Here is a 16,015-nt window from a genome sequence, read left to right as displayed (position 1 = left end):
CCGGTGCTGCAGGAAAAATACAAATAAATGAAGAAAAAAAAAATTGGGAGGCTGAGACAGGAAGAAGAAAGTAGAGAGGCGAGGGGGGGAAAAACCGGAGCAAAGCAAACGCAACATCGGAGATCTCGGCAGGAGGATGGAGGAATGAAAGATGAAAGCTGGATGTGAGGACGCTAAGCCTGCTGTGGGTTTGTGCTTACTATGTGATCATCTTTCTGACACACACACACACACACACACACACACACACACACACACACACACACACACACACACACACACACACACACACACACACACACACACACACACACACACACACACACACACACACACACACCATTTCAACAAGATCCGACTTCATGTTTATGAAAGTAATTATCGACTAAGGAGTTGGGAGTCACTCCGGCAAAAGGGTTTGTCAGTTCGTGAGTCGGGAACTGCAGCCGGACACACAGGCATTCGCCGGGTCTCGACTCTTGATTTGCGGACAAAAAGCGCCGCGAGTCACGCATGCGTCTCAAGCTGCCCAGTTACGAGCCCAGCAAGCAATTCGAGTTTCAATTCAGGGAGGGGGCGAGCAAGCAAGAGAGAGAGAGAGAGAGAGAGAGAGAGAGAGAGAGAGAGAGAGAGAGAGAGCTCGTGAGCGAATGAGTGAATCGTAGACCCTTAGACTAGACAACCAGAAAATTAATCAGTAAGATAACATTTATGTTGGAAAAAAGGAAGAGACATTTGGCACGATTCATATCGAATTATGAAATCCTCCCTCGCTCAGCGAACGAAGAGTCAGGAAGTTGGACAAATCTCTTAAGTGAGTCACTCTCCGAGCCACCGAGTCTCAAAAAGGAGCCAAAACCTTTCAGCACTCAAAGGAACTAGACAATGTAAAAGGATAATTCAATCAAAACAACGGGCCGAGAGGAGGAAGACACTTGGCCCGGAGCCCCGCTCGCCAGGTGTCCGCAACCGCCTTCCCCCAGTAAGTGAGCCTGTCCCTTGGATAGACCTTGGGCACTACCCCCTGGAAGTCCGGTCTCTGGATGGATCCATGCCAGCCCAACCCAGACAGCACTCACCCTAATTGGGTACAGCGTGGTTTGCCCCCCCCCCCCCACACACACACACACACACACATACCCTTACCCACCCAAACCGTGCTTTTCATCGGCTCTCTCGTCGACCAGGTGGCGGGGTGTTGATTCCCCATTTGTACACGTGCACACACACACTTTCTTTCATACACAAATGTGTACTCTATCTCCCTGTGCTGATTCTCCCTCTCTCTCTCTCTCTCTCCCCCTCCCTCCCCTGGCACACCGCGTTCATCATCGCAAGTAGTGCTGCTTGTCCTAGAAGTAATTAAAAAGTCCCGAATAATGCTATTTCACTGTTTATTTTGCCAAACCATCCTGTGCACAGTGAAAACAATTGAAAACAGGTTAATTCAGCGGGCTAAATAAACCTGGATTAAACAATAGCTGGGAGGAGGGTGAGTGCACTTTTTATGGAAACGTGCACACGCACACACACACACACACACACACACACACACACACACACCTGATATTTGAATGACAGCTTGTACTGACCTGTGCTCTGAGCTCGGGACTGGACCCCATAACGTCTTCGACTCTCTTCTTCGCGCTCAGAGAGAAAAAAATTGAGATATCTCCCGCACCTCTCTCTTTTCTCCCTCCGTCTTGCCTGTTCTACCCACAGAGGTGCACTAAGCGTCCGGGAGAGTGGAAGACAGAGCAAGCCGATGACACAAGAGAAGAGGGGCGGCGCCTCGGCCACAAGAGGGCGGGGCTCGGCGTACACTGACGGTGTGATTGGTGGTAAAAGGGACGTCAGTCAAATGGAGACAGCCAGTGAGCGCTGGATTCAAAAACCTGGGTTTCCGGTTGAGGGAGATGTCATTGGGATATACGGTATGAACGTGTGAGAAGAAAACGTGTGCAGCGTGAGTTTGTGTCGGGGCTTGTGAGATAAAAATGTCAAATTCAGTGTTGACGTTTCCCAGAACGAATAAGAAAAACAAAAACAAAATATCAGCGATACTTGCTGGTAGGCATACATCACTTCCAATGCCAGAGTCAAATCTGAGATTTTCCGCAATCAAATGGGTCAGATAATAAAGAAATTATAGTCGGTCGATTTGTTTTGACACAAAGAATAATGTTAAATGCCTCTCGTCACAAAATGCACAAGTTATTGATCATTATGTTCGAATGATCCCCAACAGTCATAGTCTATACCAGGGGTTCTCAAGCTTTTTTGGCCCACAACCAAGGGAGCAGTTTTCCTTTACACTATTTTGGAGCCAGGAACACAAATCGTATGGGTTACAATTTACATTCAGGCCTCTAAATAATAATCTTTCTTCCTGCACTTTCTAAACTGACGGATCCATGTGCATGTTCATGAGAATTTATCTTTTATTTATTTAACATTTATCTATATATAGGGCATGGAGGGAGCTCCAGATGGATTGTATAGAAACTATGATATATTTCCAACATGTCAAATATCAATTTATCAGTCTTAAAAATGTCCCATGAAAAATAGGAATAAAATAAAACTTTTTATGGAGCGTTCAAAAATGACAGCGTTCGTGCTGACGGGCGAGCATTTCCAAGCCCAACTGACGGGTCACGTGACCCACTGTCGACATTCTGAAGAGAGACCCGACATTCCGCTCCCCACCCACATCGGGATGAAAGGATGAAAAAAGATGAAAAAGAGGAGGAAAAGACAGAAACGAGAAATCACCATCAAATTACCTGGTTTGTGGGATGTGCTGTAGGTTGTTCATTTCCTTCAAGCACCAGTGATCAATACCATTCAATTTTTTTTCTGGGTTACTTATTTTTTGTTGTTTTTCTCTTAGTTTTTAGGGTTCTATATTTTGTTGTTCATCATTAGGTTTAGCGTATATCGTCATGTTTTATTGTGTCGCTGTTCCTCAGACAGGCACTTCCACATTCCTCAGAGAGAACATACCAAAACACTCAGGTCTTTGACTCCAGAATGGACTTTACAGGGTTACTCATTATGGGAAAACCAATTGTGGACTCCACTGTTCTTAACTGTCCTCTTAATAATTGTTCAAATTGAAATTCTTCTGATTTGACTAACTGGCCACGGATTTTTTTCTGTTGAGGAATGATTCAAGATCCATAGAATTTAGAGAACTGACACCTACTTCTGTGGCTTTCTCAATATGGAAAAAATGAGGTCGCGGTAGGTGGGGCCAGGGCCAGCTTTGGCCTTTATGGAGCCCTAGGCGAGATCCTGAGATGGTGCCGCCATTGAGGGGTGGACACACCACAAAATTCCTTACAGGTGCATCCACCCTCCCACGCACACTGCATACCTCACCAGCCCAAACTCCACCCAACCTGCCCGCCGATGCTGCCACCCTGCCTCAATCCAACTCAACCCCATTGACAAAACATAAGTCGGGGTGGGGGGGGGGGTCGGCGGATTTTTAATTTTGACGATGCATACCAATAAATTTTTCACTGTTTTTTGGGTTGTATTTTAGTATTAACACTGTGTGTTTGTTTGTTTGTTTGTTTGTTTGTTTGTTTGTTTGTTTGTATGTATATATGTATGTATGTATGTATGTATGTATGTGTATGTGTGTGTGTGTGTGTGTGTGTGTGTGTGTGACTGTGGGGGAGGGGGTTCCGGCTCGGTCCCTTTGATCGGCGGGTGGTGCTGTGTCATTTGCATCAGTTCAACTTATTGGGGCGAGGTGTCCAGAAAAGAGGGTAACCGGCTGAGGCGATGAGAATAGAACTGGGCTTCGGCTACCAACGGATCTATCGTCTGGGTCGCCTTCACGGAGTCCTGTCTAGTTAACACGGCCAAACACCACAATATTTTGCGATGTATCGGCCCCATCGTCAAGCAGCTCACCGGGAAAACACCCGGGAAAAAACCCATTGAGGTGGGGATTTGGGGCAGCCAAAAACGTTATTTTTCTTACATAAGAGATAAAACTTACGTAAGAAATAAAACTTTTGTGTTCTATATGAAACTTTTCTGCTGGCATTTTATTTTCTTTCACTTTTAATTCCTCTTCTTGTGAAAAATTCCAGCTAAGGTCACACTGAATTCAACGTCTGAAGTCTCACGTTTTAAAATCAAACACTAAAATCAAATATTTGCAAAGAGGTTTCAAAGAGATAATAGGCAAAAATATGATGTCATCGCTGGGTAAGAGATGGACCAGGGGGCATTCGATTATATAGAATAGTGATATTTGCCATTGTATGCAATATTTTCACAGTACCCCCCCCCCCCCCGTCCATTCGTCCGTCCATAGGGAGCGACGGATGGAGCAGCAAAGCCCACAGACAAAGCTCATTCACTTGCGTCCAAGGAGAGGATGCACAGTATGTGGACGTAGGCGGGGAAGCAGACGGAGGATTTTTTATTTATTCACTTATTTTTCAAATCCTACACATATATTACCTCACTTGCGCTTGCTCGGTGACTGTCACTGTTTGCGTGGTGAATGGAAGGTCCTCTCCGCACGCACGTTACGTGGACGCCCACGTGCGATTCCGGATCTCTGTGATCCGGCATTAAGGTTCACCGCTTCTCCAAAGAAAACAGATAGAGCGCTTTTATTGTAGAAGCCGTGCGCAATGGGAACACTTTCTCCGCCGCCATCGCCCCCACCCCGTCAACGACGACGATAATATCGTGTGTCGCGATCACAATATAAAATTTGGGATATCGCCCAAGCCTAGAAGAGATAGAGGGAGAGGGAGAGGTAGAGGGAGCGAGAGAGAGAGAGAGAGAGAGATAAAGAGAGGTGAAACCACAGCAGCTTTTCAATACTCTCCTATTACCTCATTCTCCTGCAGCTGCGTCCCCTTCCGGTGGCCGGTGTACTCCCCACAATGACATTTTTAAAAAGAATGACAGAGAGACTCACGCTATTGACAAATACCACAACATATTCTTTGGAAGAACAGCTGTATATCATTAATTTCAAAATATTTTGTTTGAATGTCTATAAATGTACATTTTTTTTAAATGTCTATTGGTGGTTTCACGATACTCAACTCACGAAAACCATCATCCCCAAGCAGGTAGAGGTGTTGATTAGAACAGTCTTTGAAGTTCTGAAGATGACATTACTTGATTGTAATGCAGCCTCAAACATTTAACTATATCACCATATTATGAGAACGAAATTCCCCGAGGCTATCAGGTGTCCTTTCGCGATGTAAATATCATATCGGGATATCGTCCGGTCCTCTCCGTGAGACAAACACACAGCGCTTAAAAGGGCATTTCTCCTCTTATCCACGTGGTATTACAGCCAGGAACCGCCATGTGGTCAAACGTCACAAGACAAAACAGCCAAACAGCACCTTGGTCACTCCGGGACGAGTCACACCCAAATCAACCCTACAAAGGAAAAACAAACAAACAAACAAAAACCACAAAGTCAAAGTCCTGACTCCTAACTTCTAATTACACCGGTGCACAATGAAGTGTAATGCTTCAGAAATGGAGCGCTTTCAATTAAAAAGAAGAAGAAAATAAAATAAAAGCGGTCTGGGCTTGGACTCACTGTGCTGCCGCAGGGTCATTCTGTACAGCCTCTATTGTTCTGTTTAATGGCCTGTCTGGCTTGTTGCCGGACATTCTGTTTCGCCCGTGATTGTATCACATCGCTGTTACTGCGCCGCTGCTGCCCGCCGGTGGTCGGTCGCAGCAACTACATCTTGTATGATTGAACAGGAAGCCACGCTCAGATCTGACCTCTGATGCCTTTTTTTTTTATTTTGAAGATGATGACTCAACGATTTTAAATCGATTATAATGATGATGATGATGATTAGTGGTGGGATGGTGGTGCGTGAAGGAGGGATACTCCTAATATTGGTGAGGGTGCTTTCGCATTTGCTACGTGTGTGTGTGTGTGTGTGTGTGTGTGTGTGTGTGTGTGTGTGTGTGTGTGTGTGTGTGTGTGTGTGTGTGTGTGTGTATAGCGCCGTAGCATTCAACATTGTGTTTCAAGTGACATTGTGTGGCGTAATCAACACTTCATCTTCACCCAACATTTTCCCAACATCTCTTCCTCTTTCGGGTGCGATTATGCATTTGCGTGTAATTGCAACCGTGTTTGGGTGTGTGTGTGTGTGTGTGTGTGTGTGTGTGTGTTCATGCACAGTATGTATGTGTGTGATAGTGTCTTTTGTGCCTGTGAGTTTGATGTTTTTGAAAGTTTGCATGTACTGGTGGAGGGAAAAACACTGCAAAGAAACTGAAACTCAAAAGAATCGTCCATTCTGCGTACACGGACATGGACAGTCGGTTGCCCTGTTGTCGTAGTGATACGACCGGGGTGTAAACACTTTTTCTATTCGGGAAAGAAATGGACGATTTTCTCTTGAAGAATACTTCCCTTTCCTTTCACAATCACATGTTTCCACTGTTTCCAAACACGAAGTTAGACCAGACAAACAAAAGGACAGTCTCATACCGAGCTATCAGAGGAGGTATTAAATGAATGAATTGCACAAGCTTGCACAATTCATGCAGTTTGCTTATAGAAAAGCCCTTTCTACCATCTGAGGATTCATTTCCCAAGAGTGGATACTTTGCCAAATGACAAACTCCTGACATACTGCAAACATTCCACAGACAACCCACTCATGTCAGCCTAATCATGGTCACAAGAGATCTGTGTGTTGTAAGCGGGTGTGTGTGTGTGTGTGTGTGTGTATGTGTGTGTGTGTGCGTCCATTCACTGACCTCATCCCTAGTGACCTATCGAATAGGCTACATTCTTGTATTGTGTATGTGTGTGTGTGTGTGTGTGTGTGTGTGTGTGTGTGGGCCGAATGTATGTGGTGCATCTGATTTAATCACAGGGACAGTTAGGAAGGGAAAATTAAGAGACATTAAACTGGACAAGCTTCAGCTCATCTTTTATTGTCACACACACACACACACCACAACACATGCATTATGTGCAGCTACAGCCGATACAAACACACACACACACACACGCAGATTTTTCGCATTTTTCCCCCCATCAACGCTTGTCCTTCCTCCGGGGGGCAGGCCAGGAGCAATCATATGGTCATAACACCATACCTGTACACAAAATGTGTTTCTAGGTGACCACTGACAATCATCACTAGCTAATTTTTCTTCAAACATTAGAATATTCAAATCTTTAAATTACCTCAAACTGCCATCCCATTGTGAGGATTAATGAATGACGGAGGATTTATGAGCCATGAATGATAAATGAAATGCTACCAAGAAGCTTCTTATCCAGAAACACTTTAAGAATTATCAGGTAAACACAACAACAATACAACACCAAAGTGTGAGTAGTAATCCTGTGTGTGTGTGTGTGTGTGTGTGTGGTCCATTTCACATATTTCTGCATAGAACATGGTGCTTTCTGTGCCTAGAATGTTGATAAAAGGTTGGACCGCTCCCACCACACCTGCTGCCCCTTGCACTGTGTGCGTGTGTGTGTGTGTGTGTGTGTGTGTGTCTGTGTCCGATACAAGACAGAAGCATACACCTACAAAGTAAATTAAGCACTCCCAGGCTATGTTTGACTGTGCAAGTCATTTTAAACACACACACACACACACACACACACACACACACACACACATACACACATACATACGTACACACATACGTACACACATACGTACACACACAAACACACACACACACACACACTGGAGGGGCAGGTCCTTCGGATAACAAACCTCTTCAGAGTCACATACATACATTCTTCCAAAACACAACGCACATGACACTGACCAACTTAATTCCAACATATTGAATGAATAGATCTAGCAGACGCCTGCTGCTTCTCTTTATTTGTTTTGCATAAGTAGAGAACCACACTGCGTTCCTTCAATTCATATCTTACATTTACAATGACCTGCCAGCAAGTTGAGCAGAGTAACCTATTTCATGGAAATGTGGAACAAAATCAGATTTTCTTCATCGCCACCATCATCATCAGCAGTGCATCACGCCTCTCCATCCATCTTTACATCTTTATATCTTTCATTGTCTCCGGTTCTCTCTCTGTCCCGCCCCCACTCCCTCTACACAATTAAGTGGCCACAGCACTTCTGCTTTACTCCTGCCATGCTACCAGATGCTGTTGCTCCATACGTCCTGCTTCATCCTCCTCCGTCCAGTGGCTATAACCGTGACTTTGCAAAACAAAGGAGGGAGGCATACGCCGTAATAATACACATCTCAAGTTTAAACTACTGCTAAATTCACTTTAAATAACCTTAAACTGCATATCACTTTGGTCTCATACCACAGGCATACTACACAGGGTTATATAGCGTCGTAGATATAGATAGATATTGGGGTAGGATGGTAGATATTGCCAAGTATTTCGACATGTAACATGTAATTCTCTGAAATAAATTCTCTCAAAACAGCCCGGCCAAGTTCACATATTGCGTGTGGTAGTTCAGGATGTGGTTTTGTGGCTCCAAAATTATCTGAACATCAAATAACCAGCGGCAGTTCGAAAAACAATACTCCAGACCCACACCACGTGCGTTTCTGCATCATCACTGCATCCCAACTCGCGCGGCGTCGGAGTCATGGAACCAGCTCTACAGCGGCGAGGAGCTTAAAGTTAAAATCCATAAAACTGTCATGTTTGGTGAATTGCACTACATTCACGTCGCAGGATAACTTTTCACCCGAGGCCGGTGTTCGTTTTATTCATATCGATAGTTTACCGACCTAGCTACTCTGGTTAAATACATAGCGGCTGCCTTTCAGTTCTTGTTTGTGCCAATCGTTGCACTTTCGCCAGGTATGGCGGACCCCGCCACCCAACGACGAAAACACCATTTAGAAGAGCACATAATGCATATAGATAACGCAAATACTTTGGCAACGACTGTTTATTTTGAAGTACCTGCTAAATAAAGTATAGGATTTTTTTATTTATTTTTTTTTTTTACAAAACAATCTCACGGATTACCACTTTAATTTTTAAAAAGGATCCACAGAAAGCCGCGTGTCTCCCCCAGAAGGCAAAGTCGCATGCTTAACGACTGTGTAATGAAACAAAGATATGATCAGCATCCGGAAAAACCTGTCGGCAGCCTGTCTTAACTCGGTCGTCCGTCCGGCTCCACTTAAATGTAGCGCGTCCGCTAGAGCGCGTTACATCCCAACCGCGCACCATTCATAAATACTCTATTATTACGAGCGCAAGTGACAACCGGCGCATCCGCGGTGCCAAACTTTACCAAACGGGGTGGGATCGGCCCACTGTCGGAATGCACGCAACCGAACGAGATGACACGCAAATCGGCACAAAGCCTACCTCTCTCCCGGGGATTCAAGCGTCCGAAAGCCGACGTCCGCCCCGCCGCCCGCTGCGCTGGCTCCGTGTGTCAGCAGAATGAGCGTGTTTTCACAGCCGCACACACTAAACCGAACCCACGGCTGCGAGCACCCCCTGGTTGCCAGATCGTGGCGACATTCCAGCGCAAAACCCGTAAAAGAACCCAGTAGGTGACGGTCCATCCAATAATAATAATAATAATAATAATAATAACAAATAAATAACAAACAAAAAACCCAATAATAACAATAATAATATCATATTGATTCACATTTCTTTAAACAAAAACACATACATAATTATAATAACAACAGCAGCATGATATTAATGAACAAAAAACAGATTTATTTATTTATTTGTTTGTTCGAACATTCTTTTGTCCATTTATTAATCTTTCCTTCGACCATTATTTTGGTCTCTTTTTTTCTTTCTTCTTTTTCTGTTTTCTTTCTTTATTCGTCCGTTCCTCTGTTCTTTCTTTCTTTGGTTCATTTCTTTCCATTATGACAGGATCATCATTGTTTTTGGTTTTTACTTTATTTTGTTTGTTTGTCTGTTTAGTGTGTACTATTCAGATGAGCTCAAATATTGTCATATTCATTCACTTTAGATAATTAATTATCGTACATTGTGTCTGTACTAATGTCTAAAGAACTTTGAGCATCTTGTACGAAAAGTGTATAGCGCTATACACTGTGCTATACGCTTTTCATACAAGATAAATTGAGAAATAAACTTGATTTCTTTATTTTTATTTCTTCCTTCCTTTCTTTTCTAAGAAATATAAATACATTAATTAAATAAAAATGTATATGTATGTATGTATAATATAATGTAATATAATATAATGTAATATAATATTATATTATATTATATTATATTATATTATATTATATTATATTATATTATATTATATTATATTGTATTATATTGTATTATATTGATGATATATTGGGCTGTAGTGACGTGGATGCTCTAAAGCAGGGTTTAGATTAATGGTGGGTAGCTGAGTATAATGTCCCCATCTATATATTTAAATTCGTTTGATATTAGGCTAGGGATACTATACTACCATTCTATACTACTTTTTTTTTTTTTTTTTTTCAAAGTAGGGTTAAAAACATAGAGCTGGCAACCCTGCCGGTCCATGCGGTGTCTTCCGCCTGCACAAGCCACGCCCTCAGTGCTGTATCTTGAGAGAGTGACTGCTGAGGACACCGCATCGACTGGCCTCCATCCCCAACGGCCACCGGCCCTCAGAAGCCCGGGCTCAGCCTGATACTGATGCAAAACACAATTACAGGAGAATAATGGCGTGAGATGGAATTATCACAGGCAATTTGAAGAGAGCCACAGACCTCCCCGGCAATCCTTCACCCACAAGCCCTTCAATTCTTCTGTTCCTTCTCTCATTATCTTTCTTTTTATTTCTTTTTTTTCCGCTTTTCCTCCATCCATCCATCCATCCATCCATCCATCCATTTATTCATCCATTCATTCATTCATTCATTGGTTCGTTCATTCGTGCATACATGCATTCATTCATTCATTTATTCTTGCCATAATTGGTTATTTCTTTTTTTTTTGCTTTCATTCTTCCCATTAGTTTGTTCTTTCTTTCCTAACCTCTTCCATTCGTTCATTCTTCCCATTCTTTATCTCTCTTTCTTTCATTCACTCTGTTCATGGTTTTACCATTATCTTGGGCTTCTGTTCTTTCCCTTTCTGTTTTATTTATTCCATTCCATCAGTTCTGCCCATTCTTTATTACTCTCGTTTAGTTTTTCTGTTCTTTTCTGTTCCACCATTATTTGGCCCTCTGTTCTTTCTGATTTCATTCAGTCATTCTTTCCTTTTCTACATTCAGTCATTCCTCCGTTTTTTCTGTTTCTCATTCTTCCAATGAGTTCTTTCTTTCTTTCCTTTCCTTCTGTGCTCTCTTCTTTCACTCTGCATTGCACCAACTGAACGTGTGACTGCGTTAAAGAAAGCCTTGCAATCTACCTGTCAGAGATGCTGTAACTTAGGGAAGGGAGGGAGAGAGAGAGAGAGAGAGAGAGAGAGAGAGATCATGTAAATTCAAATACAGGCAACGGCAGCAGTATAGTAGATTGCAGATCTCCTCTAGTGAGACTGACAACATGTCCTCCCAGCACCAATCAGCAGCGGTTCTCCATGGTGGCCATTATCTCTGCTCAGAGGAGCAGTCAACCCTCCCCTATCTCATCGCATCCCCCTTCCCTCGCTCTCGCTTTTTAACTGACTACACCAACACGCATACATTACGCACAAGTGCACACAGACACACACGGACTTCTGCATAAACTCATGCAAGTGCATGAAATTAAATTAAATGCAAACACGCTCTGCAAATATGCACATACAATGCTGCAAACAAAAAAGTCCAGAATAGAAAAAACGCAAACAAACACACACACACACACACACAAATACACTTTAAAATAAACACCCCCCCCCCCACACACACACACACACACACACACACACACACACACACACACACACACACACACACACACACACAAGCACACACACAGGCTGCAGTTATGTAACTTGGAGCTGTAATTGTGGACACAGAGAGGATCTGGAAAAGTTAGTCCTCCCCCGTTGCTGATCTGGTGGAGACGGTCTCCCAGAGGATCATAGGTGTGTGTGAACTGCAGAGATGTGAAGGAGGTGTAAAACAACCATGTTTTGCGCTGACTTTGTTCTACCCAAAGCATTGGAGTGCCAGTAGGATGCCTTGTAGCCTTTATAATGTGGAGTTGTTGCGTTATGTAAAGCAGCGCGGGGGCATGGGGATTTAAAAGCATTGAAGAGTTGAGTTTGAAAATGTGATATTCAGCATAGGCGGCAGTGGGTGGCTCTGAAGCCTTGCTGTAGAAAATCAAATACAGTAGTTGGGAAACCAGAAAGGAGCCCGGGGGTTGACATGGGAGAAGTCAGTGATGTGATGGTCAAGCCGGAAGATTCCTAATGCCTTGACCAGGAGTTGTGCTCCTTCTCTCATAAGGAACCGATATATTACGCAGACTCTGGAGAGCTGCTAATCCAGGAGTACCTCACGGTTCTTGTCAGGAAGGGAGAGCTCTCAGCGGCAATGTTGATTTCTTTCCCAGGAAGGTGAAGTAGCTCCGTCTTGTCAAGAACGAGTGAGAGGTCGTACCTTCCGGCCATACCTGTGACTCTCTTGAGGTCGTGGGTAAAGGATGACACAAGTACAACAGTGAACGGAGAAGCCATGAGCGGAGATCCCGGAAGCCAGGGATTTCGATTACAAGGAGAAGAGGACTGCATTTCACATCATTTTCCACCACAGCCACTCACACAGCACTTATTGACGTTCAGCCACACGCTCATAAATACACTAACAGGCAAGCAGAACCCCAGCTCATCAGGAGATCCTGAAGGCTGAAAAGTATTGCTTCAGCTAAACCGTCATAGTTTTTTTTTCCCCAGGAGGAGCCAAAGAATCCAACCAGCAGGCCTCTGACTGCCAGATGTTGTGCTCCACCTCCTGATCTACTGTCACCAAGCAGCTCCACACTCCAGAGCCGAGGGTGCATCTGCACCGGGCGCCTCTCCATGTGGTCCGGAACGGGCCGGCAGCCGCGCTGGACGCAAACCAGGAGAGGGAAGAGTCTGGAACGGCCAGCTGAGAGAGAGGAGGATGCGGGGAGGGATCCCTCCATGTCAGAGGGAAGGGGGAACACAGGAGAGGGCAGGGCTGGCGTTCTGGCGGCACGGAGGACCTCCTTTCAAAGCAGCTGATCCTGCTTTGGGTGTGATTCGACACCCAAAGCCACACATTTTGAAAGCAAAATTAACTCGATCCTTGTCATCTACACAAACAGATTCCAAACCTTCCAGGTGCACATACAGGAGTGTAGGCTGACCAACATTATGTCATGAGCATTAACATTCCAGGACCTGTATATCTGGTGGAAGAAGAAAAGGGGGGTGACAGGAAGAGACATATACTGTATAGAGTGACAAAACATTTCCAGTACAACAGCATTTTTCAACAGAGTGAACAAACTGAAAATTCAATTTCTAGTGCATTGATACATGATTGTGTATTGGTGTGTTTGTCAGTCTGTATGTGCAACTACTGTAAGTGTGAATATATACATATATATATATACAGTGTATATATATAGTTACATAACTGTAGTGTGGGGAGTCTGTGTAAGAAAGCCTGTGTGTGTGTGTGTGTGTGTGCGCGCGCGTGTTTGTTAGCGCCTTTCTGTGTTCTGTGTTGTTCTGTGATTTTCTTTTGCTCTTGTAGTATAAATATTTTGGTATGTGTTTGTTGACGTGAGCGCTTTTCTGTTTTAGTTTTAGTCACATACTTCTGAAACTAAAACCGCAAAACACTCAAGTGGCATCGAACTTTATTACAGTGGACGCACACACAGAAAAGTCATTTGAATTTCCAACGGGAAAGGAAAAAAAAAAAGTGGTTACTAATTTGTTTTTCCTTTTCTGCATTAAGGGAACATAGACAGTACAAGGACAGATGGGAGTAAAATACTGAACTCATAAGTTCTTGTGTTGCAACCTCAACCTCAACTGGCTGCCCCGCTCGGGTTTGGTGTTGAACAACCCTTAAGCCAGGGAAGAAAGGTTCCTCTCTGCCTGAAAAAAACAATGATTGAAGTGATATAGGAAGACACAGGTACATCATTAGATTATCAATTAGCTAATAACCCCATTAAAGAACATTTCGCTTTTGGCTCGATGCAATTACTCTCGGTAATTGATTGCTGTGTGTGAGAGCTGTGAAGAGTTATAGCACAGTTAGAGGCACTAGAGTGGGAATTTCCAAAAGACTGATTGTCCAATTTGCGATATATGATATAATCACTCCATTACATACATTTCGGGAGAAATGTCCATAGATTGATGACAAAAGACAGGCTACTTGGAAGACCACTACTGCAAAAGACCGCCATCTAGTGGTGACAGCAATTGCCGCGTGGGAGACCAAGTGAATTCAGGATCATTGAACAACTTAACCCGTTCCAAAAGGTGACATGCTTTTTCGAATATATGGTCATGAGCCTGAACGATGGTACTTCAATCTGCAATGACAACTTCAACCTGCTGTTATGAACACGGAAGGGACTCTGTGCAAGTTTTTTGGAGACAGACATTAGGGGGAGTACCTTCCAGGACAACGACGCCTTCTGACCGTGTTGGCAGTCGGGGGCGGATTTCCTACAACGGTCAGCAAGGCGTAGGTTGTGGTCAGTGGAGCAGAGTAGAGCGGAGTGAGCATTTTTCCACATCTTGTGGCAGCGGCGAAGGTGGGACTGGAAGGAGGGAACAGAGACTTCCTCTTCCTGGGCTTGGAACAGGGGTTGTTGGAAACCCATAGTCACCCTGGAAAGGTGATATACCTGTGGCTGTGGTAGGCAGTGAACTGTGGGCATACTTAACTTGCAGATGAATGCTCCAGGTGGAGGGGTTATGGACGGCAACGCAACAGAGCGCTGCTCCCAGGTCCTGGTTGGCCTGCTCAGTTTGACCGTTGGTCTTTAGGTGATACCAGGAGGAGAGGCTAGCTGTGGGCTCCGAAGGCTTGACAGAAGGCTCTCCAGACTTTGGATATGAACTGGGGACCCCGGTTGCACACAATGTCTGCAGGGATTCCAGGGAGGCGGAAGACGTGGTTTATTAAGAGATGGGCTGTTCCAGATGCTGGGGGGAGCTTAGGAACAGCTTTGAAGTGTGCAGCTTTGGAAAACCTGTCCAGTATGGTCAGAACAACAGTGTTATCCCGTGAGGGTGGAAGACCGCAAGGCTCATGTTGGACCATGGCCAAACCAGGGACTGGCAAGGTGCGGAATAGACCAGCAGGAGGCTGATGGGAGGCCTTGCCACGAGCACACACGGAGCAGGCGGTTACGAAGGCATGGGTGTCGGTACCCATGGTCAGCCACCAGAAGTGCAGCTTCAGCTTCGCGCTCTCTTAACAGGCTTGCCGGCCTGTGCGGTGAAGCCACTGCAGATGATACAGAATGCGGCGGCGCGACTGGTGTTCAACCAGCCAAAGAGGGCACATGTCACTCCGCTGCTCATCGAGCTCCACTGGTTACCTGTAGCCGCTCGCATCAAGTTCAAGTCTCTGATGCTGGCCTACAGAGTGATTGTTGGGAATGCTCCCACCTACTTAAATGCTCTTGTAAAAGCACATGTTACCCCCCGGATGCTGCGCTCATCAAATGAGCGTCGCCTGGCTCTACAGGCCGTACAACCACGGCAATCCAGGCTATTCTCATTTGTAGTTCCACGTCGGTGGAACGAGCTGCCAAAAATGACCAGAGCAGGGACCTCCCTCTCTGTCTTTAAGAAGCACTTGAAGACCCAGCTCTTCAGAGAGTACCTCCTCTCCTAACTTACAATTACTTAGCACTACCTAGCAGTATTTATTGTTACACTAATGTCTCTGTCGCAATGTTGCTTGAATGTTATTCTCCCTTGTAGGTCATTTTGGATAAAAGCGTCTGCTAAATGACTAAATGTAAATGTAAATGTAAATGTTCAGGAGGGACGTGGTGCAACTTTCACCCGGCACTGTTTTTAAACTACTGTACA

The 16,015-nt window shown here is 44.5% G+C and overlaps 1 protein-coding gene across 1 annotated transcript in view; it reads right to left on the bottom strand.

Moving 5' to 3' along the window:
* Positions 1–1,718, bottom strand: part of pld1b (phospholipase D1b) — a 31,782-nt gene extending 30,064 nt beyond the window's left edge. The window contains exon 1 of the mRNA XM_080019899.1: positions 1,593–1,718. The gene's annotated coding sequence lies outside the window, so the exon portion shown is untranslated. The remainder of the gene's footprint in view (positions 1–1,592) is intronic.
* Between the last annotated feature and the right edge of the window lie 14,297 nt (positions 1,719–16,015).

Source organism: Zeus faber (genome assembly GCF_960531495.2).
Source record: "Zeus faber genome assembly, chromosome: 19".
Taxonomy (NCBI): Eukaryota; Metazoa; Chordata; class Actinopteri; order Zeiformes; family Zeidae; genus Zeus; species Zeus faber.
The sequence above is the reverse complement of the archived record's forward strand: the minus strand, read 5'-3'. Positions and strand labels throughout refer to the sequence as shown.